The sequence below is a fragment of the Saccopteryx leptura genome, chromosome 5 (assembly GCF_036850995.1).
Source record: "Saccopteryx leptura isolate mSacLep1 chromosome 5, mSacLep1_pri_phased_curated, whole genome shotgun sequence".
NCBI classification, from domain to species: Eukaryota; Metazoa; Chordata; class Mammalia; order Chiroptera; family Emballonuridae; genus Saccopteryx; species Saccopteryx leptura.
Window position 1 is genome coordinate 144,867,936 of NC_089507.1, and position 27,578 is coordinate 144,895,513.

General features: G+C 45.3%; 1 protein-coding gene across 8 annotated transcripts in view; it reads right to left on the reverse strand.

Moving 5' to 3' along the window:
* Window positions 1-27,578, reverse strand: part of MYT1L (myelin transcription factor 1 like) — a 364,482-nt gene that overhangs the window by 222,996 nt on the left and 113,908 nt on the right. For 7 of the 8 annotated variants that reach the window (XM_066385811.1, XM_066385810.1, XM_066385809.1 and 4 more), the window contains exon 3: window positions 24,004-24,125. The exons of the other annotated variant lie outside the window; for it this stretch is intronic. The gene's annotated coding sequence lies outside the window, so the exon portion shown is untranslated. The remainder of the gene's footprint in view (window positions 1-24,003; window positions 24,126-27,578) is intronic. 8 annotated transcript variants of the gene reach the window in all.

Below are 27,578 nucleotides of genomic sequence, written 5' to 3' on the forward strand. Positions count from 1 at the left end.
CACGTTTGTGCGTGCACACGTTTATCTCAGGAGGTGTGATCTCACTGGACGCACAGCCAGTGTACAACCTGAACAATGGCCTCTGGGAGAGTATTATGTACAAATAAAACTAGATTTGACAGGTGGTCACCTGGGCACTGAGGTGGCATTGAAGACGGGAGGTGGAATCAGCAGCCTACTTTCTCTGCATGTATCAGAACAGCCCTTTCCAACATAGCAGCCCTTTTGTATATGAAACAGAGACCTAAATAGCACTACAGATGAAAGCCCTGTTATAAAACTGCCCTGTCTTCACAGCTTCCTCCCTGTGGTCTCTAAACTTGCTGCACTGTGCTATGCTGGCAGAATGAAAAGCGTCTTCACAGGCCCAGATTTAAATAGAAAAGTTAGGGCAGCTGCAGCCAGCTTCACAATGAAGAGGGTGGAAGGGGACACAGAAGAGAAAGGGAGAAACAAAAACTCGTCTCCCAATTAATTACTGCCAGAGGGCAGAGCTGAAATGCTGGTCTCAGGCAGACTCAAAACATATAGATATTACTTATTCTATGTATACTAGAGTAATATATAAATCTTTATATATTACATAATATTTAGTATAGATTTGTTAATATACCATATATCTATAATCTATATTATATATTTTCAGCAATAGATATAAAATTTATATCATAAATAGATACAATTTAATATAAAGTTTTGATAAATACTCATTAATACATTGGCTTAACACTGAAAGCAACTTAGGAGTGTTTAAATAAACTGAAAGCAACTTAGGAGTGTTTAAACAAGGCTGAGCACACCCATGCAAAGATTCTACACAATGGTCATTTCATAGCATAAAGCACTGTGCAGACAGTGTCTGCATCTTGGTCTGGAAAACAAGGAAACCTAAGTGTTCTGCCCAATCCCACCACAGATGACGATCACCTGCCTACTTAAAAGCATATTTTCTTATGTTAAAAGATGTTGGCACCATGGTGTCAGGACCTGGGGACGCCTGATTTACACAGAAAGTCACAGAGCTGCACTACTAGGTATACACAGAGAGGACATATTTTTAAAAATAATTTTTATAAGTATTACGCCAGGAAACAAATGCAGTGGCTTTGCTGGCATCACAGTGAAATAGCTGCACTCAGACAGGCAGTCCACACATAGTGCTGGGCTCATGCAGGACAGCAGTGACAGCAGCCCCCGCCCCCATGCAGGGTGAGCACACTGAGGAGGAAGGTCACCTGTTCTGCTATGACCGGTGGCACCTGCTTCTCAGCCCGCTTCAAAGGCACATCTGACCACTGGGGCTAAATGGGCAAGAAGGCACACCTGTAAATATCGTGGGCTGTCCCCATGTCCAGAGTGAGCTCAGCCTGTCCAGGAGCTATTACTGGGACTCAGGAGGAATAAAAGAACGTGGACTCAGAGTCGCAAGCAAATCTGAATAGTGCATACTTCCTACTCTTCCTGTGCCCTCTCTTATTTTTCCTCCTGCGTCTGTCCCAGATTAATCAATAAGCCGACACCCACTTCATCATGGACCATGTTTCCCACACAATCACTTTGCTGATGGCTTCTTTTGGTGTTTCTGCAACAGAACCCTGGGCAGTGCCCAGTGTGACCTTTAATGCCCTCTGCAGCCAGCGGCACAGAAAGCTGAGACAAAGTCAGGCTGGCACACGGAGCAGAAAGGAAAGGGTATGGAGTACTTGCTACTCCCCCTCGGAAACCACCTCCGCCTAGGGACGGCTGCATGGTGGCACTGCTCGGTAGTAAGGCTCGGTGACAACTGGGCACTGCAGTCATTAGCATTCAAGAGCTATGGAAAGCGGCAGTTGAACGCCAGCTGCTGGCAGGCTTGAAAAGACCCGGCGCCTTGTGTGTCACAGACAGAGGCCTTTTGGAGACAAGTATTCTGCGACCAAATCGTGTTCCCAGCATAAACTCTCCTGATGATAATGAGTAACACAATCAGACAGCCACTTCAGCCACATGCTTTCAAGTCCGCACCAGTGTCCACGTTCCACAACTGGAAGCACTCGGGGCACATCCCCAAGGGCACGAAGCAGAACCTGTGTGCTGGCAGGGGCTCCAGGGCCCTGGAGGGGTTCCGGAGGATGCATCTCCATCAGGAGCCATTTCTGCTCTGCCCCAGGCTGGGCCTGTCCTTGTACAATCTGGAACATGACTGAGTCCTGAGCACCTCCAGCTAACCCTCTGATCAGGCACTGTACCTTTCCAGTGAAGGCCACCTATTTGTTCTACCATCCAAATTTTAGTATATATTCTTGAAATTGACTCCAGAGAAGCCTGGGTACTTTATATCCCAGAGAATCAGGTGACGTGTGGCTAGAGGTTGACAGCATGTCAAGAATCTGCCAGCCTCTTATGAGAGCTGAAACGGCAGCCACAGACCCGTGTGGGCAGATGCTCGTGTCCCAGACAAGGACAGCTGGGGAACAGGCAGGTAGCTCCGTCCCCCTGGGTGGCCCCACACCAGACAGCAGTTCATTGTCACTCAGAGACACGGGCCCATCTGCTGCCGCGTCTCCTGCCTACCAGAAGGATTTCCAGTTTTGAATCTTAACACACTTGGCCTTTCACTTTCCCCCTCAAGAAAACAACCCAGACACCACAAACTTTAAAAGTCAGCTGAATTTGTAGTTTGGAAGCCAGATAGAGAATGTTGGAAATGATTAGGGGGGAGGCTGCCTGAGTGGGGAGCGCACCTCTAATTTAAGAGGATGCAGGACTGCACCTCTCACCTCCTCCTGGGGCTCACCTATCTCACCTGCCTGGTGCCTGAATGAATTGTTTGGAATGTCGAGGAGAGGGAGAGGTGTCACAAGATGGCTGCTTTACTAAGAGCACAAAATGAAGGCTTTAGCGTGGAGGAGTTCCCTTAAGCTCCCACGTGAACCTACAGAGAGAAGCCCAGGGCCACGGGCACTGGGGTCAGTGAGCAGGGTGATCTGCTTTCCCTTTTGCACGCTCAGACCGCATGTGTTAGACATCCTATAGAGAAGGCCCTAGAGTCAAACACACTGATAGTTCCAAGGTAAACAACATGGGACTGCTTATTTCACAGCATGGCTTCTTAAAATAGGTTCACTGTCCATGGTTTCAGTTACCTGTGGTCAACTGTGGTCCAAAAATATTCAATGGGAAACTGAAGAAGTAAACAATTCATAAGTTCTAAATTGCATGCAGTTCTGAGTAGCTGAATGAAATCTTGCACAGTCCGGCTCCATCCCACGTGGCACATGAACCGCCCCTCTGCCCGCGTCTCCATGCTACAGACGCTCCCTCCCGTTAGTCACTCGGTCGCCTTCACAGTGATCACATCAACTGTCACTGTAAGGCAGTGCTTGTGCTCAAGTCACCCTTATTTTACCTAATCACGGCCCCAAAGCCCAAGAGTAGTGAGGCTGGCCAAAGACACACCAAAGAGAAGCCAGAAATCCTTCCTCCAAGTGCAAGGTGAAGGTTCTCTACTGAACGAGGAAGGAAATCGTCAGCTGAGGTTGCTAAAATCTCCGGGGAGTACAAACCTTCTATCTGTGGAATTGTGAAGGATGAAAAAGAAATTCGTGCTAATGCTGCTGTTGCACCTCAAGCTGCAGATGTTTTGGCCACCATGTGTGCTACATGCTTAGTTAAGACAAGAAAGGCATTGAATTTTTGGTGGGAGACAGAACAGAAAACATGCTCAGATTGAGGACACTGTGGTGCACCGGACGGCACTGGGCACTGAGCCCATGCAAGGATTTCAGCGGGCAACCCTCTGCCTGAGACAGTGACCAGATCCATAAAAGTTTCATGACAGTAAATTGTTATAATTGTTCTATTTTACTATTATTGCTGTTGTTAATCACTTACTGTGACTCTTTTATATAGAGTAGCAAACATTATAGGTGTGTATTATAGAAAAAAGCATATATATATATATGGGGCTTTACTACTGTAATATGTACACATTTCCATTCACAAAGTAAGTCCAGTGAAAATAAAAACCTCTACTCTGTCCAAGACAACTCAGTAGAAATCATTGTTGGAATATGTTCAAAGTAAGAAAGTATTACTTAACCAGCTTTAATGTTTTTCATTGAAGTCAGTGCCTAAACCACTTGTGACTTAAAGAAAAAATAAGACTTTATTTTTCTTTTGAACCATAAACCAAAGTGAGAACAGACCATTGCTTTTTAGGAATATTGGAATTAAAAAGATCTTCTGTCCTAAGTAAGACTGAAGGAGAAAATCAAATGCTCAGGCAGCCAGTACACACAGTTTACACATGCTTATGTGGAGGGAGAGCCACCAGGGAAGAAGTCACACCCTCACAAAGTCAATACTCTGAGTACTTCCTTTTTTTTAATTTAAAAAAATGTATTGATATGAGAGAGAGAAAGAAGCATCGATTTGTTGTTCTACTTATTTATGTCTTCATTGGTTAATTCCTGTACGTGCCATGACTGGGGATCGAACCAACAACCTTGGCGCATCCAGACAACACTCTAACCAGCTGAGCTAATCGGCCAGGACCTCTGAGTACTTTCAATACTACTGAGTACTAAATCAGTACTCAATACCATAATGACTATATAGCAGGTCTTATAGACCTCAGGGCAAAAGCTGAAAATAGGATTTGCTCTCTGCCCCAATGAAACCTTTTAATCTAGTATTGAAAAGAAAGTAAAAAAAAAATACTATAGGAAATGCATCATCATATTTGAGTGAGTGCTTAGGAACTTGACTATTAAAACCAGTCTGTGGGAGCAGGGGCAGACATGGAGATTGTGGGGCCCACAGCAGGTGACAGATGATTATCCAGCACACAGGAATAAAGGTTAAATGAAAAATGTCATTCCAGGCATAAGTCGGAAAGCAAATGCAGAGGCCTGCACAGGCACATGGTGTGAAGTGGCAGCTAGAGAGGGGCAAGACCACTAATCCTGGACCTTGAACCACTGGAAAGAATTCAACTCCAGTGGTGATGGGAAGGCTCTGGAAGATGGGTAAGTTCAGGTGCTACATAGATTTTTTTTTTTTACTGAGAGGGAGGCAGAGAGACAGACTTCCACATGTGCCCCGACTGGGATCCACCTGGCATGCCCACTAGGGGGCGATGCTCTGCCTATCTGGGGCCCTTGCTCCCTTGCAACCAGAGCCATTTTTTAGTGCCTGAGGTGGAGGCCATGGAGCCAACCTTGATACCTGGGGCCAATTTGCTCAAGCCAATCGAGCCATGGCCACGGGAGGGAAATGGGGGGAAAGAGGGGGAAGGGTAGAGAAACAGAGGTTCGCTTCTCCTGTGTGCCCTGACTGGGAATCAAACCCAGGACTTCTACATGCCAGGCCGACATGCTACCACTGAGCCTACTGGCCAGGACCCCACATAGACTTTTATAAAAACTGTGTGGAGGATAGATCTGAGGAACACAAAAGTAGAACTGTGAAGCAAGGGTGAGGAGATGTTGAAGTGCTCCAGGTGAGAGTGTGGAATTCCGACCACAGTGTGAATGGCAGGGCTGGAGCTGTGGGGGAGGAGAGATTTGAACTGCAATCAGAAGGCACGATGACAGTGGGGATGATGGAGGAGACACTCCATGATGTCAGCTCCTGCACCCGAAAGATGCTAACATCAAATCCAGATGAAGACAGGAGGAGGAGAGGTGATAGCCACGTTCAGGCATTGGTTTGAGTGTCTGAACAATGCCATCCAGGACAGTCTTGGATGTAGACCCTGGAGGTTAGATGGAGCAGACCGAGCTGGGGTGCAGATTCATGAGTCCTCACCCACGAGTGGTACTTCAGACAGTGACAGTGGAAGAGATTAATGAGCGTGCAGAGCTGGGTACAGCAGGTTGAGGTTGGGATGCCCAACATGTAAGGAGCAGAGAGGGAAAGGGCAAAGCAGAGGGTGTGATGGAAAGGGGGAGGTGAGAAATCTCTTTAAAGAGAGAGCAATCATGTCAGAGGCAGTTCAGAGGACCATCAAGATAAATTTTTAAAATGTGAATTGCATGTGGAGCCCAGGACCCCACTGGTGACATTAGTGAGTGCAGCCTGAGCTAGACTGACAAGCAATCTGGTCTGCTAAAGACTGACTGTGGACCGGGGACGTGGAAACCACGCTGAGCAGGTCCTGATGGGCAGACAGAGACTGGGTGGGAGGAGGGACAATGTGAGAGGACATCAGGTGAACTGGAGAACCAGCACGTGAGATGTGGCAAGCGGGGCGGCGAGCAGGGTGGTGAGCGGGGTGGTGAGCAGCGCGGGGCCAGTGCTGGTGAGAGAGGCGGGAGGCTAGGAAAGCGCAGCAGAGATGGGATTGTGAGGGCGAAAGGCTGCCTGGAAGGGCCTGGGCTGCTGGAGAGTCCACATCCTGCTGCTCTGAGAGGCTCTGGGGGCACCAGAGGTTCATGGGTCCCCTGTTGTGGACTCGGACTCCTCCCTCCTGTGTGCCTGCACCAGGGGGCCCAGGCTTAATCAGACTGCAGAGGAAAAAGAAACCCTTCCTGTGTGTAGGTCTCTTAGTCTTGGGATTTGAGACCCATTCATCATGTGCTGAGTGAGCCACTCTGCCTAAATAATATTTACATTAATTAAAGTTAACTCAATCATTAGGAAACTTAAAAATAATCTGTGTTGGCACTTGAAACTAATAAGGCATTGATTGATTACCTCAAGAGTAAATACTGTAGTCAAACTGATAAATCTTAACTTCAAATAACTTTCTCCAAAAAGTGTTGAACTGGATTTTTGTAATTGGTAAATTAAAAATTAATCACTTATGTTGTAATCACCAAATATCTAAAATATCTGAAGAAGGTCACTTCTCTGGAGATGGCATTAGCTTTTTGTTACTGTTAGGTATCAAAAGCCCTTGAGTAACATGAATGGGACAAGATTGAAGTCTCTGACCTTCAGAACACTTAGATGGGACCCAAAATGTACTTCTGTTTTGTTTTTTAATTGAATTTTATTGGGTGACACTGGTTGACATAATTATACAGTTTTTAGGTGCCCAATCCTACACCACATCTCTGTATACTATATTGTGTGTTCACCTCCCCAAGTCAAGTTTTCATCCATCACCATTTATTCCTTATACCCTTCTCCACCTCCCTGCCCAGCCTCTAGCAATCTCCATACTGTTGTTGGTGCCCATGAGACCCAAATGTACTTTTGAAGCTCTATTTCCAAAGATGAGCAATGTAAGAAGAAAATATTTTTGTATCTATAAATACCTGCCATTGACTGGTGGTCTTCTGTGTCAGATACTAAAACAGGAAGGCAGAATAATGCTCTCAGGTCATCCCTATGTACCATGAAGTCAAAGTTTCCCAAACCGGTCTGTCCTGGAAACAAGCTATTAGTCTTAACACTGATATAAGTATCGCCTAGATCCTTGAATGGCATACACTGATTCATCAGACAGAAATCTGCTTTTCTGAAAATGTCACCTTCTGCTGTCCTCCATAACAATATGGCCAAGAAAAAAATAGTACTTTGTAAGTTAGACCAAAAAAGATGGACCTATCTCAAAAGTTTACATAAGCACATGTAAATAAATGGATAATTGCAAGGTTTTATTTAAAATATTTTCAGTAAAATTCAGCCTATTTAATTCTCACGAGCAAATGTGAAAAAAAAAAATCTAATTTAAAAATCAACGGTAGATCAGTTTACTGCTCTCCATTCATCGAAGCCATCAAACTGTCTGTGAGGACACAGGAGCTTAGCTCTGGCTCCCTTCTTTTCTATCTGCCCTTCAATTAGTCCAGGTGTGGGGTCAGGAAGGGAGCACATTCCACCAAGTCCAGACTGTGACATCAGACTTGGACCACTTGACATCCAGTGGGGCCTGGACCACTGAGCACTCCCAGGGATGGGGCAGAGCAGGTGGCCCCATCAAGGGGGACAGAGGGACAGAGGCTGGGCAGTACCTTCTGAGAAGAAACAGCAGCAGTGAGATGCAGGAGGGAACAAAGCCAAGCACACTGTAGCTGGACCTTGTCAAGGTCCTACTGAACACAAAATTGCTCTTCTTTGCCATTTATTTCTATCAGTTTTGGCAAAAATCCCATAATTTCATTCAAGCCAATCTAGGTGTAATAAAATCTTTATCATATTACAGTGGGTTTGGCAAAATAGAGTTCCTGCTGAAATGCTGGTGAAGGAACAGTGACTATGGCATTTCACTCACTTAGAAACACGGAATTCAGAGGTGTTCTTATAAAATAAAATATAACACAGATGACTGCATGTACTGCCTACAGTTGTAAGACTAGACATTAGCTTTGTTTTTAGGTTTTATCTCAGCTTTTAAAACTGTATAGTGAAATTATATAGTGTATGTAATAGCATTTTAAAAGGAAAAATATACAGATATAAAGTATTATTATTCATGACTTTGCTCCATTTGTTCAGCCAGAACATATCAGTAGCTCATAATTTACCCCATAACTAGGCAAACTTGATATGCCCATGGACTAGACTCCAAAAACAACCATTTAATACCATTCCTTTGTCTTTGTGAGGAGTGTACTGTCTTGCAGGGAGTGGCTGGAAGGCAAGAACTGCTTCAATGCCTGCTGTTCTCATATCACTGCAATTGTCACAAAGAACACTATTTTAAATGTTATTTTTTGTTTTAACTGACAAAGTCAGAGGTCCACGAGAAGTTCAGATGATCTATGCACTGAGTGTATGACACCGGATGAGAGTTGGGAAAAGCATACACATTTTGTGAATATTCCAAGAGAGCAACACTGCCATTATCTCCCTTCCTATAAGTTCATCTGCTTTGCTTACAGGCTAGGAAGCTTTGCTTTGCTTTCTTTCAGATTTCAGAGGAAGCATCTGCTACCATAGACACAGTTTCATGCTGAGAGTGTTAGCACACTGGTTGTTTGGGGTTCTATACGTGGCAGTCAGCATCCTCGTGTGAATGAAGCAGGTGTTGTCTGCCGAAACATTTCTGTAGAGCAGAGCAGGGAGCCAGTGTAGACTCTCCACGACTACACACCACAGAGACATCAGACATGAGTCCCACATGCACAGCACTCCGAATGGGACTGCACACATGGGTCCTTACTGTGTTTCTGCGCCCCATCAAGTGGTGGGATTCAGCCAGTTCATACCGGTTCGGCAGAACTCATACCTAATTCTTTGAGTTTGGTGAACTGGTTGTTAAAATGGCACTTGTCATCAGGGTTCTCTCTAAGGTGGGCACCTGGGCAGCTGCCCAATGTGGAAATTACAAATTTATATTCTTTGTTCTATTTTTTTTTTGTATTTTTCCGAAGTTCGAAGCAGGGAGGGACTCAGACAGACTCCCGCATGTGCTTGATCAGGATCCAACTGGCATGTCCACCAGGGGGTGATGTTCTGCCTATCTGGGGCATTGCTCCATTGTGGCTGGAGCCATTCTAGCTCCTGAGGTGGGGGCCATGGAGCTGTCCTCAGTGCCTGGGCCAACTTTGCTCCAGTGGAGCCTTGGCTGAGGGAGGGGAAGAGAGAGACAGAGAGAAAGAAGAGGGGAAAGGGTGGAGAAGCAGATGGGTGCATATTCTTTACTCTTTTTTAATGTTCATTTGTGCAACAGCATATTCTAAGTGCCTGCAGCAATATTCATTCCGTCCACAGGCAAAAAAAATTTGATGGAACTATGCTTGTAATATTTATTTATTCATCTCATAAAACTCATTATACCTTTGATGAAAAACTACATTTTAATTCCCTCATGTTTGTTACTTCAGTAAACAAACATATAACGTAAACAGAAAAAGTGCCAACAAGCAGGCAGTGACAAGCTGTCATTGGAAACATCTTAAATAACAGTTATAATTGTTTTTTGTCAGGTATTATTTAATATTTTTTATTAATATTTTAAAACTCTTTTATACCATAATCTAGTTTTCTGTACCTCTTTTATTGTTCTTATTTAAGTATTAAGTGCATGAAATAATAAACTACCTTCATTATATCTTTTTTTTATACTTAAAATGGTCATTAGGGCAGAGAACTGGTTGTTAAATTATCTGAATCCCAGCACTGGTCCCTTCCCTTCCCACTCAGTGCCCTCCCATGACCTCCTGTCCTTGTAGAGACCATGTCTGCATTCTGGATGGGCTGGCTGCTCCAAAGCTTGCCTCTCCTCTACCATGCCCGCCCACGAGCCAGAGCAGTGTGCCACCTCCAGCTCAGTATCTGTGCCAGGGATCCAGCATGCTCGCAGGGATGCGTTTTACACAGCAGACCCCCTGCTGCCGCTCCTGGAAGAAATGTCTGCACAGAGAGGCTTGGCAAATTCACAGGGAGTGTGAAACAGCATGCTTGGCCCAGCGCCACCGCTCCATCATTTGCACGTTCCAGGCTGCCGTCCCTGGGCTGTGCCATCCACAACGTGCCCTGGGCACGTTCTGTGTTGCACGCACATGTCTGAGAGTGGCGGCCTGCAGCTGGGTTCCATCGCCACCCTGGCTCACACCGGGGTTTGTCTGAGCACACAAGGGCCCTCCACTCTGCTGTGGCTCTGCTGCACCTCCCACTGCCCATCCACACACAACATGCACACACATATGTGTGCACACATGCCCCTGTCTCCGAATGGGAGGGCACAGGCAGGGAGTGGCACTGACTCATGATGCCTGTGTCTCTCACTGACCAGGGATGGAGCAGGTGTAGGCAGGACCTTCCTGCCTCGGTGGGGTCAGGGTCTACCTGCCTTCAGAGCAGAAGACGTCTAACCCCCTTTGCGAGGACTTCTCCCATGAAAGAAGGACTCTGGATTTTGGCTGTTCATGTCGTACATTAAGGACAAATGACTTTTGGGAACGGCCATCAGACAGCTCCTGAGACATCTGCCCCAAAAGTCCTGGTGAGGAGCTCTTCCCGGGGCAATGCTAGGGGAAGCAGGAGGATGCAGACACGGTGGTCAGAGGCCTGTTTTCAACCTGAAGTAAGAACTCAGACGGGAAGGTGACTAGGTCCTGCACTGCGTCTTTGTGGGGACCGCTGACAGTGCCCGCTCTGGTTGTCAGGCCCTCCCCCATTCCAGTGCCTGTGCTGACCAGACCCCATGTATACCGCCTCTATATACTCTGTGTTCTGATGGGTGCACAGTAAGCACTAATCCTGGTGAAAGGTGCTCACCTGCAGGCTGTGGATGTGCCCTTTAAACACCTGCACCACAGGTGTGGCATGGGCTCTGAGCCTGGCTTCCTGACCATGCCACAGATGTGCTGCAGCCTGGAGGACCATGTGGCTGAGCCACAGGGCCTGCATCCCGCCAGCACCCACTGTGGACATGCCTGTGCCAAGGCCACCCACAGGCCAGCAGCTAGCAAGCACAGGATGCTTTAGCAAGTGGGTGTTTACCCTCCTCTGCACAGATCGCCTCTTACCAGGATGGGAAAGCCATGAGCACTGTCCCACATGGAAGGCCCTGGAGGTCTGCAGCCCAGCGAAACAGTCAGATGACCTCAGAAACAAACCCTCTTGTACATGGAGCTCCACTTCTGTGAAGGGCTCCTCTGTGCTGCTTCTCCATTCTTGCCTTCCCCTTGTCAGCGTGCAGGTAGCTGCAGAGCTCAGGGGCCAAGTGCTCAGGACCAGCCACAGGCTCTGCGCTGTACCTCCTCTGGACCCAGGACTGCCATGTGACAGGCCTGCGACATGGGTAAGAGGCAACACACCCCTCTCTGAGCTTCAAATTCCTCATCTGCAGACGGAAGGAGACAGAGCAGCAGCCCCATGGGGCCATGGAGAGGTCTCAGCGAGGAGCCACGTGTGCCCACCCACAGCACTGACCATCTTCAGTTCTCCGTAGAGGCAGTTGTCGTTTTATCATCATGGTTCACAACTAGTGTGTACACAAAAAACACTATGTAAGCGCTGCACATAACACCTCGGGAGAAGTCACATTTTTGCTGTAGTAAATACCTTTTCATTTCTGAGAAATTATAGTCCTCATCAAAACAGGAAGGATATCATTATTTGGGAAAAGAGTTTTAAAAAAGGCATTTATCTTGCTTTCTTACACAAAATGATTTTCAGTTGATAAAGAAACATTTTCCATATAAAAGTATTTGGCTAATAAATGAGGAGGAAACAACAGAATTTTGCAAACAGAAGAAGCCCTGAGCCCCGGTCAGGAGCTCACTGACTGGCACCAGGTGGGAGGGCCAGCGGGTGGGTCTCTGGCAGAGGAAGCAGGCTGGCAGCCTGAATAATAAGGGCGCCTGCTGTGAGCTGTGACCTCACAGAGAGAGTCGCTCCCACTGACCATGCTTCCTTCTCACTGTAATGGGACACATGACACCCACAGAATCACACCTGAATCTGACTGGGTCATCGATCGAACCACTATTCTGTAGAAAGTACAGGCATCAGAGGAACACATTAAATGACACCACAGAAATGAAATTGTCTAAGTCCAGACTGTGGGCCCCATACAGGACAAATGACCCAGCTTTATGACAGACAGGTTACCAGAGGCAGAGAGGAGAAGAAAACTACACAGGTCAAAGAGGGATCCCGGTCAACAAGACGCAATGTAGGCCTCACTTAAATTCTGATTCAAACAAATAATTATAAAAATAAATTTGTGAGACATTCTGTGAGCTATGAATCCTGTCTGGATACTTAAGGATAATTAAGACATTTTAAAAGGTTTGATAGCTTCAGGCACTAAAAATAGCTAGGTTGATTCAAGCATAGGCCCAAGATGGGGGCTACCACATGGTTCCTGGTCAGGGCACATGCGGAAGTCTGTCTCTCTAACTCCCTTCCTCTCAATTAAAAAAAGCAAAAAGTTTTGAGAGGTAGTATTAATTTACAAGAACCTTTATATTTTATAAATTCATCAAGAAGTATTTCTAGATGAAAGTATACACTAACTGAATTTGTTACAAAGTAAACCATGTTTGGGGAGGGGAGAATGAGTGGAGGTATAGAGGAAAGAAGTTTGGCCATTTTTAAGGCTCAGGGATGTATAATTGGGGCTTACCGCCACTTGTGTACATGTTGAATGTTCCATAATAAAAGGATAAAAAGAAAAAAAAGGAACTAAGAAAAGGCTGAATAATCATATTTTCCAGGATAAGTGATGAGATAAAATAAATAAATAAATAAATAAATAAAAGAGTCAGGCTCACTGGGCCTACGGTGCTAGTGCAGGACTGGGGTAGGCAGCGGCTTCTGGGGGTCAGAGGTGGAATTCACCGGCGTGGTGAGCTGACTGTGGGTTAGGGAAGTAGCTCTTCATTCATGTGCATAAGAAGTTGTGGGGTATGGGCTATTTAGTTAGAATTTCATACCTAGGCACTATCCTGGAAATTGTGATGTAACAGGTCTTGAAAGATCATAAATCTCTGTAAGAAAGCACCCGGGTAATTCTAACAGGTGGTCCTGGAACCACTCTTTGAAAAACAGTAGTTTAAGGTCAGGCATCCACATCTGTAGTTTCAGAAGTAGGTACACAGGTAGCTGGTTTACTCAGAATGGACTCACATCCACCAAGGCCCAAGCCCACAGACCAGTTTCTAAGGGAAGAGCCCACCTGAGTGTGTCTGAGGGAAAGGAGCAGACTCCGGCCAGCAGGCAGCCTGCTGCAGGAGCAGCCCATGCCAACGAGGTGGACGAGGACATAGGCCATCCAGGATAAGGTGACCTGGGGGCACAGAAGACCCTGACACGGGTCCCGGATGTGCCTGCCCTCCAGCGTGCCTGTATAGACTTATCCACGCTTCCCTCGAGGAGGCAGAATTAAGGTTTGGCATTTGTCTTCCAACTGATGACATGTCAGCCGGGCCCCACATGTCCTGTACAGCTCTCATGGCCCCGCTGCTCTCTGGAACGCCACCATTCCAGATGGCTACGCCACAGGACGAAGGGGCTGCCCAACCTCCTCAGGCTGTGATCAGAGCAAGAAATAAACGACTGTCATTGCACTTTCTGAATTTATTTCTGAGCTCACTTGTGAAATAGTTTCGGGTAGCCTAATTCAGATGGTAGTGAGTTTATGGACATTGGAAGCATCACTCATTCTCAAGTGGTTTGGCATATTTCTACTTTCATACGTGTTTAGAGTAATTTGATTTGTCACCTTTCCAAGTTGTGGGGGTGGGGACCTCCTTGCACCCTCACAACTGCTAACAATGCCAACTGTTAACCTGTCTGCTTAAGGTACATTTGTGTGTATGTTCTATAAGACCAAATCGTTAGCTGCAAATTTCTAACAAGGGGCTTTATTTATTTATTTTTCGCACGGAGTGCGGGTTAACAGTTCTGGCACTACTATACATGCACACTGGAATGGAATTGAACCAGTAAGTAAACAGTTGGTGGATGGTAGAGCCTAGGTTTCTCACTGCTGGAGTGGGAGGTTACAGAGACAGGACAAGGGTCTAGAATGACCATGGGCAATGAATCCAAGTTGGCGATGTTGGTGTGAACTCATGTTTACCTCACTACAGTTACAGAGGGCTCCATACAGAAATATTTACAGACAGGGTTAGGACGTACAACAGATCTCCTTGCTCTGCCTGCTGAGAGGACCAAGAGCAAAAGCCTCCCGTGGAACACATGCTCCTCACACCCAGATCTGTTTTCAACACCATCCTCCAATGGAGACCAGCCACCACTCTTCAGAGAAATGACTGATTCTAGGTCTGAGGCAGAAAATATACAAAATGAGCCTTGATGACCTTGTAGTATCAGAAATTGAGCAAGTATTAAAACACACACACACACACACAATGGAGGTCTGTCAAAGGGGCACAGGAGCCAAATGGAACAGGTCCCAATGCCCAAGGCTAAACAAATCTAAGCAACAAAATAAATGAAGTAGGGTTAAATTATAACCCAAAGTTTAAAATAAATATTCATAAGGCTAAAGTAATAAGTGATCAACTAAATAAATGTGACAAGACACACCTCCTGAGCAGCAGAATTCCAAATACTGCATGTGGACACCTGACCCTTGAGGAGGGGGCAGGTCCCCATCCTCAGGTGTGGGTCACACACAAGACTTCTGCACACAGGACTGCAGTGTGCAGACAGGGAGGAGGAGGAACTCAGAGACAGAGAAAGCTGACACACACAATCTCGGCCGGTGACCAAGGTCAGCATCAACAGCGGTAACTGGCGATCTTTTGTACACTTGATATGATGTGAGGAGTGCAGCAATTTACCTTTGTGGTCTTCCTTCAGAGAACATTTAACCCCAATCTGATTATGAGGAGAAAACATCAGACAAATCCTAAGAAACAGTCTATTAAAATACTTGACCAATACTCATCAAACTGTCAAAGTATTTTTTTTAGAAATTAAATTTAATGGGGTGATATTGGTCAGTAAGAGTATGTAGGTTTAAGGTAAGCATCTCTGTAGCATTTGAGCTGTTGATTGCGTTGTGTGCCCCTCACTCAAAATCAAATCTTTTTCTGTTCCCTTTACTCCCCTCCCTCCTCCCTCTGGTGACCACTTCACTTTGTCGATGACAAAGAGTTTTAAAGATTTATAATTGAAATGAAATTTATATCTTCTGCTTATCCTAGTGAAAAGTAAAAAACCAAAACAACACAAACAAGCAAGATGACTCTCACATCTGTTTGGCTGAACCTGTCAAGGGATCACAGAAGGTACCTAACAAGGAAGAGAATGTGACCAGGTAAAAACACTTGGGATGCAGAAGAGAAAAGCAAACTTGTTGCTTATCTGTTCACTGAGAAAAATAAATGTTTCTCCCTCAAGGGGTCTCACTCAGGGGTTAACACTGAACACAGCAGACACAGCCTCAGTGCCATCCTTTATGCAGTTTCATAATTTAAATATAATTTTCCTGTGGATAGTGAACTAAGAATAGAGAATATGATTTAGTCCTTCCTGACAAGTCTAGCTAGTTAGGACTATTGTTTTGCTTTATTAAAATGATGTAATAACGCTCTTTGAGTGTTGGAGGCCATGCAGGAAGAGAGGTCTTGTTTGTTTTCGTTTCTGCATAGAATTAGGTCCATGTACTTCTCCTCTTACTGCTCCTGCCTCCTTCCTCCTCCTGTGGCTTCGCGTTCTTGGGCCCTGGCAAGACGTCCCCTCGGCTCTCACCCTCCAGCACGTGCGTGCTGCACTCTGTTCCAGTCTCATGCCTCACTTTATGCACCTGTGTGGGTGCTGGCAGCTAGTCACCATGGAGCAAACCACGTGGCATCATAGCCTCTGCTACCCGGTCTGCCTGCAGGGGTCCAAGCCTGCTGAGCTCCCCAGCATCTGACACCCAGTAACTGAGGTGTCACTACTGGCTCTTCTCCTGTTCTGTTTACCTTCCCATCACAGAGACCTAGCAGAACGTCTCCTGTGCAGCAGCCACTCAAGGAGCATTGACCAACTAACAATGCGTTCACTTTTTGTGTGAGAATGAATGAAAAGAAATATGGTGTTCATAAAATGTTGACGTTTTGCTTAGGGTTTTCAGAGAATGTGGAAGAGACAGGCTACGGACTGACAATGGATGAAATTTTCAGAAGAGCAAATACACTTTTCTCAGAAGGAGGGAATTCTTATATCCAGGCCTTTATAAATGCATCTCCATTTACGCAAATCATCATACTGAGTGCCCTGTTATAATACAGTTTGTTTTAATTAACCAGGTATAAACAAGTCAGGCAATGTCATAGGGTGGGAAGGGCCTTGTACTCAGAATTCATATGCAGCTCTGTCAAGAATAAGTGCTTTGCCTTGGAAAGGTCTCTCCATGTGCAGAGCTTGTTTCCTTCTTATGTGCAAGCACCCCGAGTCAGTGCTGGTCAGGTGACCCTCTAACGGGAACAGCTCTACTGGGGCACTGGGATGGGCTTTGAAAAGTCCACTGAAAGACCTCTTATCTTTACTGCAACAGTAAAGGAGTCTGTGAGCCCTACTCTATCTGGGACACTATTAAACAAATGTTAAGTAATAAATGTTTAAGAAAAATGGATGCAGCAAGGCTACTGCGTATTTTCACAGGTCGTATTGTGCACACTGACAAGTATCAGTGGGGTTCATGAATCACCCACACGTACGCACACACACCACACAGGTATACACAACTCTCTCTCTCACACACACAACTCAGACACTCTCTGTCTCTCTCTCACACTTTTTTCCTGAAACTCTGGAAAGAAATCATGGCAACTAACACCTAAATCCTCAACATTTATCTCCTAAAGGGGAACAGAAAACATTCGCCTATATAACCCAAGTGTACCTTTAACAAAAGGAGAGTTAATTGTTCCCATCATATAAAATATACAGCCCATATTCACACCTCTTGCTGCTGTCTATAATGTGTTCTCTGTAGCTCTTCTGAAAACAGAACTGAAATAGAAAGTCACCTTGCCTTGTTATTCTAAAAAGTATTTTATGACGCTGCTATTTTTCCATGTTTTTGTCAACTCATAGTTATTTCCTGAACGTTATTTTAGAAAGTAATTTCTTTAAATAAATTTGAAACTTTGGCTTTTAAATTATAACTCTTATTGAATAAGCAATCATATTGTTTATTTTACACGTTGTAAAATAAAATTTAAATTAAAGAGAAGCACTTGCATAAAATATCCTAGGAGCTGTGGATTGAAGTGATTACAAGGCCACTGTGTCCAGTATGCATACACTGTCAACTCGGGAGTCTGGAGGGGTTTCGTCTCCCTTCTTTTTCTCACTTCCTCCCTCCTTGCCGTTTCCTTCCCTAATTCCTTCTCTCCTTCCTTTGCATTTGCATGGTTCTAAAATAAGTAAAAAACTGAATCTCCAAATGAGAAGAAACAATGAAAACTCCCCCTCCATCCTACCTGTTTCTGTAGGGTTACCACACACATATACATTTCTACCAGCTTCTTGTCTATCCTTTTAGAAATTTTATGTAAATGCAGGCAAATGGATGTGTTTGTATTTCTGCTCCTCTTCTGCATCTTGCTCTTTTCTTTAACAAAATATGCTTGGAAGCTTTCTACATCAGTTCCTAGATGGTGTCTCTGTTTTTACACAGCTGCGTGGTGAGTGGAGGTGCTCTGATCTGGGTGGCAGGAAGCATGACACAGAGGCAGAGCGGCTTATGTATGCCTTGCTCCTTCACAGCACAGTGATGTGTCTTGGTCCTTTGTGAATAACAACGATGACAGCTGTAACTGAAGGAGCTTGTCACTGAGCGCTACTTGTTGTATTATTTCATGCCTTCCTCACCAGCACCATACAGTAGAAAACAACCTCCTATTGCACAGATGGGGAAACTGAGGCTGCAAGATGGCCTGTGCAACTTCTTCCTGCTTTCAAGGCTGTGCTGTTAAGGGCTTTACAATTCCCCTACCTGGTGGTGGTCGGAAGCCCACGTCTCACCATGATTTGCATACCATCCTTCATAGCGCCCAAGCCACCTTCCTCTTCCTCATCCCACACAAACTGGCCCCACTGAGCACCTGATGGCCCAACTCTTCCCTCAGTGCCAGACCTTGCCCCTCTAATTCATCCCTCATACTGTCTTCATCAAGGGAGGGTCAGCTCCTGTCTCCTCCTTGCTCTCACTTGCCTGTGGTCTGGTCCCTCACAGTCTACAGAACTGACCTGAACTCATGGGCCCCACACCTTCTCCTGCTCCCATTCTCAAACCCCTGGGTCCTTTCAGATGCTGGAAAGATCACCCCTGTCCGAAAAGTGCACAGGCGCCCTTGGAGTGCAACCCAGGCATTACCTTTCCAGGACCTCACATGCCTTCTCCAGGAACACAAACTTTCTCCCAGCCAGGGACTGCTTTACACATGCCACTTTCATAGCTCTCTTCACAGTGCACAGCTACCTTCTTTTTTTTTTTTTTTTTAGAATTTTTTACTTTTATTTTTATTTTATTTATTCATTTTAGAGAGGAGAGAGAGAGGGAGAGAGAAACAGAGAGAGAGAGGAGAGAGAGACAGGGAAGAGGAGCTGGAAGCATCAACTCCCATATGTGCCTTGACCAGGCAAGCCCAGGGTTTCGAACCGGCGACCTCAGCATTTCCAGGTCTATGCTTTTATCCACTGCGCCACCACAGGTCAGGCGCTACCTTCTTTTTTATTGGTATATGCATCCTCCCATTCTCACCCTCAATTAAATGCTTAAACAGGAACAGCTTTAAGGCAGAATTCTAGAATTCCATTCTTGTATCTATGTCTGGCATGTAGTAGTTTCAAAAATATGTTACATAAATGCATTAAATTACACATTTAAGTGTATGAATGACATTTGCAATAATTTATTCAATACATTTTATTTTAAAATAGGCATTTATTCCTTTTAGAGATAAGTTCATTTATATCACCCTTCCTTCACTTGCATCTGTTAGAAACAGAAGACCTCAACTCAGTGGGCTTTGAGTCCGTAATTTTGCAGAGAGCCAAGATGGAAGTTCACAAAGACTCAGGTAAGAGGGAGTTTGATTAAAAAGATGGATGATGGTATGTAGGAGCAAATACGCTGGATTTTATTTTAAATATTAATATGCGTACTCACCAGGAAAATAAATAAAAAATTATGGCATAAAGTGAGAGATAAACCTTCCTACCACCTGTGACCCCCCATCTTTGAATATATACATAATGCATCCACATATGCATGTGGTTTCATTATAGCAATGTTGGAAACAGTCCAGAAAGTTTTGTGCGTGCCTTCACGTGAGGTCATCCCAAATGAGCTCCTGTGCACCAGAGACAGAGCAGAACAGGCCTTCCTGGGGCACGGCCGTCCCCTCATTCACTGACGGCTTACATCCCCTGCCCGGCACGAACAGCCAGCACTGTGCGGACAGCTGGGAGTACGAAGAAGATGTTGTTTCTGTCATCACGAGGAGCCCTGAGCCTTTTGGGCTGAGCTGACCCTGGATAGCTTTGCATAAAGAGGCGGAGGTGAGAAGGAAGGGCCCTGGACGCACCAGCTCAAGTCCAGAAGTGGTATTTCTGGACTGTTCATGGAGATTGCCTGCCAGCAACTCTCCCTTTTCCAAGAGCTTCTTCTTCCAAGGAAGCAGGGAGGCCACCCACCATGGGCCTGAGAACCATGGGGTCCTGCCAGTGCTGCCCTGATCAGGCCACTGGGATCTGGAAGGGACCCGGGTGCTTCTAACACACAGGCAGCCCACTGCTCATTTCAAATACAACACAGCTGCTCGACGTCCTAAACATCCTTCTCTGTTTCAAGAACTAAGTTCATTTTCTATGTACTTTATACTCATTTAACCCTTAAAATAGTCTGACTAAGAAGAAATTATGAGGTCCATTTAACTGATGAAGAAACAGGTTCAGACTCAAGGAGTTAAATAACTTCTCCAAAGTTGCAGAGATGGTATGCTAGAATGAGGATTTTTTTCCCCCTGGTCTGATTGCCTCCCACTTTTTACCCAAATTTCTACTTAACATGAAACTACTTGTGGGGCTAGCACACTTTTCTTCACTGCTCAGGGAAACATGGCAGGAGCAGGCGTCTGTGGATTGTGTTTTTTTAACCATTCTTCTTTTGCTCATTTTCTCCTGTTCTGATCTATTAGAGATAATTTATTCATCATCAAAGTGCTGCTTTTAAAATACATTCATGCTAGCAATTCATTTCAGTGGAAAATGGCAATCTATGTTCTGCATTTTGACAAAAAGATTTATGTTACTAATTCAAATCCCAAGTAAGAGAAAAAGTTTGAAGCATTCATAAAATAGCCTTTTAGAAACTAACCTATGGCATCATTGAAGTCTTTTTCCCAGAATAACCCCCCTTTTCATGCTTCTGATGTATGATCTACTGCTTTAGCCCTGCGTCCCCCATCTTTTTGTTTTGGAGTTGGAGAGCACCTGCTAAGCCAGACGGGACATGCTTCATTCACCAGGCTGCACAGAGCTGCCCTGTAGCATAGCCCACGTCCTGCCACGGCACTGGCTCCTGGTGCTAGCTGGCATCACTGGTCATTCTGTGGGTTACATCTTCTTTTGGTTTGGGGGTTTGACACATAGAACTCCCTGTGAGTCCAAGTAGGATCCTAACCCTGGATAATGGTTTTAATTAGATTTTTTATGTTCTATAAACAATTTTCAGGACAGATTTAGGATAGTTCCTGGCAAACAGGTTGAAATAGGCATAAAAATACTAGACAATTATCTCCTCTTTAAATATAACGAGTTTCCTGGGTGCCATCCGACTTCACAGATTGAACAGACTTATTCTCTTCAGCCTTCTGATAGGCTTTGTGCACCTTCTGTCTCAGCTCACCCGGCTATGCAGCTCACACGGCAGCAAAGTGCTGGTCTGTGGAGCAACATGCCTGTGGACAATGAGTTTTGAGTCTGGTGTGTGAGTGTGCAAAAAATAAGACTTGGAGAGTAAGAGTTATATTCTGTTTTCCAAAAATGACTGTGGTTATTTAGGAACTGTTAATTTAGATATAGGCCCCTGGTTGGCACCCCAGCCTGAGGACCAAGCCCGCCTGCTGGCATGCGGCCACACCCACTCGTCCCCGTGGGCTGTGGCTGCTCCCACAGCCCTGGCAGTAGGGAAGCTGCTCAGAGAGCATGGGCGACCATGCCCTAACTCCCTACCAGCTGGCCCTTCGCAGGAGTCTGCCTACCCTCACCTGGCTGTGCAACAATGTTGATGTGCACAGTTTCCTTTTGTTGATGATCACGTGAAGATTTCTATCTGTTCCCAGAAGCCATTGTTATGACACGTTAGTATTCCCTTTCTGGAATGCTAATCTGTTTCTTTCAATTCATTGCTTTATTTCATCATCCACAGACTCGAGTATTTATTACAGCAAATAAATATTGATTATTTCTGAGGGCCAAATGGCAACCTTTAAAGCATGAATAAAAAGTACCCAGAAGTCACAGAGTACAAACATCACTTTGGTTGTGCCCATGCAGCTACCTCATGCTGACCGTCACATCTACCATCACAAAGCTTGACACCTGAGTGACGCCTGGCCCTGAGTGGAGACTGAGGGGAGAGGCACACGTGCCACACTCCACAAATGGACCACACACAGACGGTTGTGCGCTCGCTGTCCGACGGCCCTCCGACAGGCCTGGAAGCCTGGGGGCTTCTCGCTGTTTGGGCTTTCAGGGACTGCCAAGCTCATCCCACATGCAGGTGAGTCTGCCACTGCCAGGGCCCACTTGGGGTGCTTGAGACAGACACACTGAGGTCAGGTGTGAACAGGCTGTGGTCAAGAGTGCAAAATAGGACATTAGTGCTGCTGAAACCTTGGAATCTCTTCAATTCTCTGAACAAGTTCAACTTGTTGGTCCACCCTGAAAACCAAATGTGATCCCTTAACTAAGGAGCCTATTCTAGACCCCATCTGTCAAGTATAAACATGGGTTTTTCTTTGAAAACTAGCTTATTGTTTCATTTTGCTTTATTTAATTCATGGTGAAATTAGTACTTGAATGCTTTATAGTAAACTATATTGATAACCATTTAAATGTGATCATTTAACTCCATGTCAGAAATGTCAATTCAACAAATCCACCTTTAAAGATTAAATTTTTATAATGTTCTACTGCACATCCTTTAAGTCAGGGGTCCCCAAACTACGGCCTGTGGGCTGCATGCAGCCCCCTGAGGCCATTTATCCGGCCCCCGCTGCACTTCTGGAAGAAGCACCTCTTTCATTGGTGGTCAGTGAGAGGAGCACATTGACCATCTCATTAGCCAAAAGCAAACCCATAGTTCCCATTGAAATACTGGTCAGTTTGTTGATTTAAATTTACTTGTTCTTTATTTTAAATATTGTATTTGTTCCCGTTTTGTTTTTTTTACTTTAAAATAAGATATGTGCAGTGTGCTTAGGGATTTGTTCATAGTTTTTTTTATAGTCTGTCCCTCCAACGGTCTGAGGGACAGTGAACTGGCCCCCTGTGTAAAAAGTTTGGGGACCCCTGCTTTAAGTTATGACTAAAAGTAAATGAGATTAGACAGAACAAGATAGCCTATGTGCATGAAACACCTATAAATTCAGAACCTTTGCTGACAGTAAACTCAAGTATGAGTTTAACACGCAACATGAATAGGTTTTATTGTTTTAACTGCAGGGAAATGGCAATGAAATGACGAGTGCAGTGAATTTCTTCAGAGAAAGTGAACAGGGCACAGACGAGAAGACACTCAGAACGGTGCCCTAGTACGCAGTTCATAAGCTCTGGAAGCCTGCCTCCCCACAAAGCTGCAGTGTGTGGAAGACAAACCCAGCCTCTAGTACGCAGTTCACAAGCTCTGGAAACCTGCCTCCCCACAAGGCTGCAGCATGTGGAAGACAAACCCAGCCTCTAGTTTCCATGTGGCAGCTAGCAGTTCTAGTGTCAGACAGGCAAACGGGGAAGTCGGCAGACAGATGAATTACACAGCGAGCCTTAAAAGGATGTTGGGGCTTTCCTCCTGGAGTATCCTGGGAAACGACCATTCCACCAGCAAAGTCACCTGTGTGAAACGGACTCCCACAGGTGGGCATGAGATTAGTACAGAGCTTCTCAAGCTAGGCACCTGCCACACTCAGAAGCTGAGACTTTGCAGAGGGAGTTCAGTCACATGACAATTGTGTTGACCTCCAGCCTACAGGATTCCCTAAAGAATGTGCTGCCTGTGCCAACACCTCCTCAGACTCCAGACCAGAACTAGCAGACCTGAATGAAGTCACTGACTTGACTGACCACTTTGTTTTCAGTTATGCCACATGAAACACACCCAGTGGAGGCCAGGCCAGCACTGGCTCCCCACTGGCAATCCCAGGACCCTCACAGGGTGCAGAGGAGGTGCGTCTCCTGCTCTGTGGACCTTCAGGAGCAAATGCACATCATTTAACTGCAAGTGGCTCTTTTCGCGTGAACTGTCTGTCTGGAGAAGATGCACAACAGCTCTTAACTCCTGCCCATAAGCCAGGAAGCAGCAGGGAGCTGAGGAGGGAGGTGGCCCAGGGAGGGGACTTTGTGCACAGTCCCTAGAGGGCTGGGGGCAGGTACCTGGACGCAGCTGCCCGGCGAGTGCTCTTTGCGTCAGACTTGGCTGCCTCAGTTGGTCAGAGCGGGGAGTCCAGAGATGCCTACTGGATGTGACTTCACCAATTCTCCTTCCGGTTCATTTTCTAAAGGACAAAACAACAACACAATAACTACCTGGAGATAGGAGGAGCGATGAGAACTCTCTCCTTTGTGCTGTTACACTTATAGCAAGAGCCACGTGTCCAGACAGGTAACTGCACAGTAGAACGATGTCAATGATTTTACTCAGAAACACTGACATGAAAGGCCACAATAGACAAGTAGACACACTTCTAAACATTTAATTTACTTTGAAATCCAAGATATTTAACAGTTATAAATATATGTCTTGGACTGAAGCTCAAAGTAAATGCACTTAATATTTAGATAGACCCATTCCAGGCCATTTGTAATATCGTTGTCTTCTTTAACACTTTGATGCAGTTAAAAACAATTTAATAATGAGAAGTATTTTATTTTATTTTATTTTTTGTATTTTTCTGAAGCTGGAAACGGGGAGAGACAGTCAGACAGACTCCCGCATGCGCCCGACTGGGATCCACCCGGCACGCCCACCAGGGGCTACGCTCTGCCCACCAGGGGGCGATGCTCTGCCCCTCCGGGGTGTCGCTCTGTCGCAACCAGAGCCACTCTAGTGCCTGGGGCAGAGGCCAAGGAGCCATCCCCAGCGCCCGGGCCATCTTTGCTCCAATGGAGCCTCGGCTGCGGGAGGGGAAGAGAGAGACAGAGAGGAAGGAGAGGGGGAGGGTGGAGAAGCAAATGGGTGCTTCTCCTGTGTGCTCTGGCCGGGAATCGAACCCGGGACTTCTGCATGCCAGGCCGACGCTCTACCACTGAGCCAACCGGCCAGGGAGAGAAGTATTTTAGATGTGTAATTATTTCTTGGAAATAATGTGGTTTCATTCATAACAGAATATAATCTGGAGATTACAAGGATGGTTCCAAATGTCAGCTCCATTTTATTTCAGTAGAACAACAAAAGACTTCTTCCTTAATGCAAACTGCAATTTATTTATTAACTTTCTGCCAAGGTTCTCTTCAATAGAGCATCAATGTTAGGAACTACCAAGGATTCTAACTGGAAAAGAAAATAACCAGATTATTTCAAACTACACCACCTAAGAGAGGATATATTTGCTTTATAAAGGAAAGATGAACTGGAAGATCAGAGAGTGGAAGGAGGAGGTGCCTCAGTCGGTGAAGCTATTGTTTCTGGTGCAAATCTCCGAACTCAGAGACGCTCATTAAAGGGCGTCTATGGCAATAGCAGCCAAAGTGTTAATGGGCAGCAGTGAAGTGTGTCAGGCAAATGAAGGACCCGAGGGCTCTCCATGCTGTTCGTGATCAGCTACATTCTGCAGCATTACCATAAATCCTCTAAAAGACACCGTACTCCACTCCTTGCATGCCACCTCGCCATAAAAATCATATTCAGGGTGCTTAGAAAGGAGGATTTGAAATAAGATAACACACAATTTCCTATGAAATACACAGAAAGCCTATAAGATTCAACCATAACAAATTTTATTATTTTCCCTATTAAGGATTTACCAAAACAAACACACTAAGAACAGAATAATTCAGAAATATGCACATGGACCTAGAAAGGTTTTTAAGTTACCCTGAAAAATCAAGATTGGAAAACAGAATGGGAGGGGATGAGGAGGGGAGTAGAGAGGGACAAATACACAGTGATGGAAAATGATTTGACTTTGGCTCATGAGCACACAACACCATTAACAGTTCAAATGCTATAGAGATGTTCATTTGAAACCTATGTACTTTTGTTGATCAAGAGTACATTAAATTAGCCTGACCTGTGGTGGCGCAGTGGATAAAGCGTCGACCTGGAAATGCTGAGGTCACCGGTTCAAAACCCTGGGCTTGCCTGGTCAAGGCACATATGGGAGTTGATACTTCCAGCTCCTCCTCCCCTTCTCTCTCTCTCTGTCTCTCCTCTTTCTCTCTCTCTCCCTCTGTCTCTCCCTCTCCTCTCTAAAATGAATTAAAAAAAAAATTTAAAAAAAAAATTAAAAAAAAAAAAGAGTACATTAAATTTAATTTCTAAATAAAATAAGAAAAACAATGAGAATTAATATATTTGTTTCGTGTCAATGTCTAGAATCATTAATTTAGATATATTTTATAAGATTTTAAAATATATTAAGCTTTTAATACAAGTTGTGATTTTATTTATAGCAAATACAGCCATCTAAACTTGAAAATTTTTGACAAAAAGTATGTTTTGTGTCTACCAGGACTCAAAACACACGAACATACTGGTGCACAAACACATGCACAGAATATGTACGCACACCATGTCAGCAAGAAATTCTTCTCACTAGCTGTTCTATATATAGTAGGATTTGTAAATTTAACTTTTGCATGACAAAGGCAAATGCCCAGTCTCCTATCAGACACATCCTGCATACCATCCAGATTCAGAAATGAGCTGGTATGCAGGGCACTACCTTCTACACCCTCAGCCTTGACTTTGCTCACTAGACCTCAGAATTCAGAGCCCTGGTCCTCACAAGATGATGGAGTGAGGGCCACACGGGTATGCCATGTCTGGACGGTCAGGGCTCGTGAAGATGAGAGTGTACTTGACTATATTTCCTGCTACCTGGCCTCTACTACTTCATACTTCTGAAATCTATGCCTGCTTGCTCCATCAGACTCTACTAAGGAAGTTACCTATTAACACTTGGCAGTATTGATTCTGAAATCATAAGATAACGGTTTAAGTATATGAACGGCTATAGGTATACGTTATTTCTAGATTAGCCAGTACCAGTGTGGACAGTTTTGAATCCCTGAACCCGAAGTGCAGGTTTCTGACAGTAACAGGGCTCTGCTAAAAATGTAAAGTACTGTACTGTTCTTCCTTCAGCTGCAAAAAATCAAAGCACCACAGTCCTCCACCCAAGTGAGGGCGCCGGAGGGACTTCCTGGCTGTGAGCCACCTGCATAGGAAGTGTGCTCTGGGCTTTGTGCACTCACTCAGGTGGTCTCTGCTCGTTTCTACAGCCAGTCGGAGTCTCAGCTCTGACTGCCAGCTAAGTGACACTAGGACCTCCTATACAAATGCCTCCTGCCCAGCAGTGGCTCTCCCAGGACCCCACTGCTGAGGCACTGGCCTATCTTTCCCCAGTGTCCAGAGCAGGAGGCTTCTTGTGATTGTCCCAGCCTATGTCAGCAGAGTGGGTTGTGGACATGCCCAGCCCTGATCCCGCTGTTTCCTGAGATTTCTTACTGTCACCAAGACCTTCTGGTGAACTGAGCTGTGCTTACAGGACACACGTGTGTGGCTTCTTGGCAATACAAGTCACCACTACAGGGCTACCCAGCAGCAGAGATGTATCCTGCCATTGTTTCCTCCCTAAAAGGTTCTATTTGAGATTGGTTAAAAAATGAGGCACATGTTTTAACAAAGCCTCTTTCTCAGGCTTACAACACTGGACGCAAGGAACCAGACATCCTCACCAAGCACTGCGAGAAGCAAGTCCTTCTCGGGGAGCAGGCAGAGGCTTTGG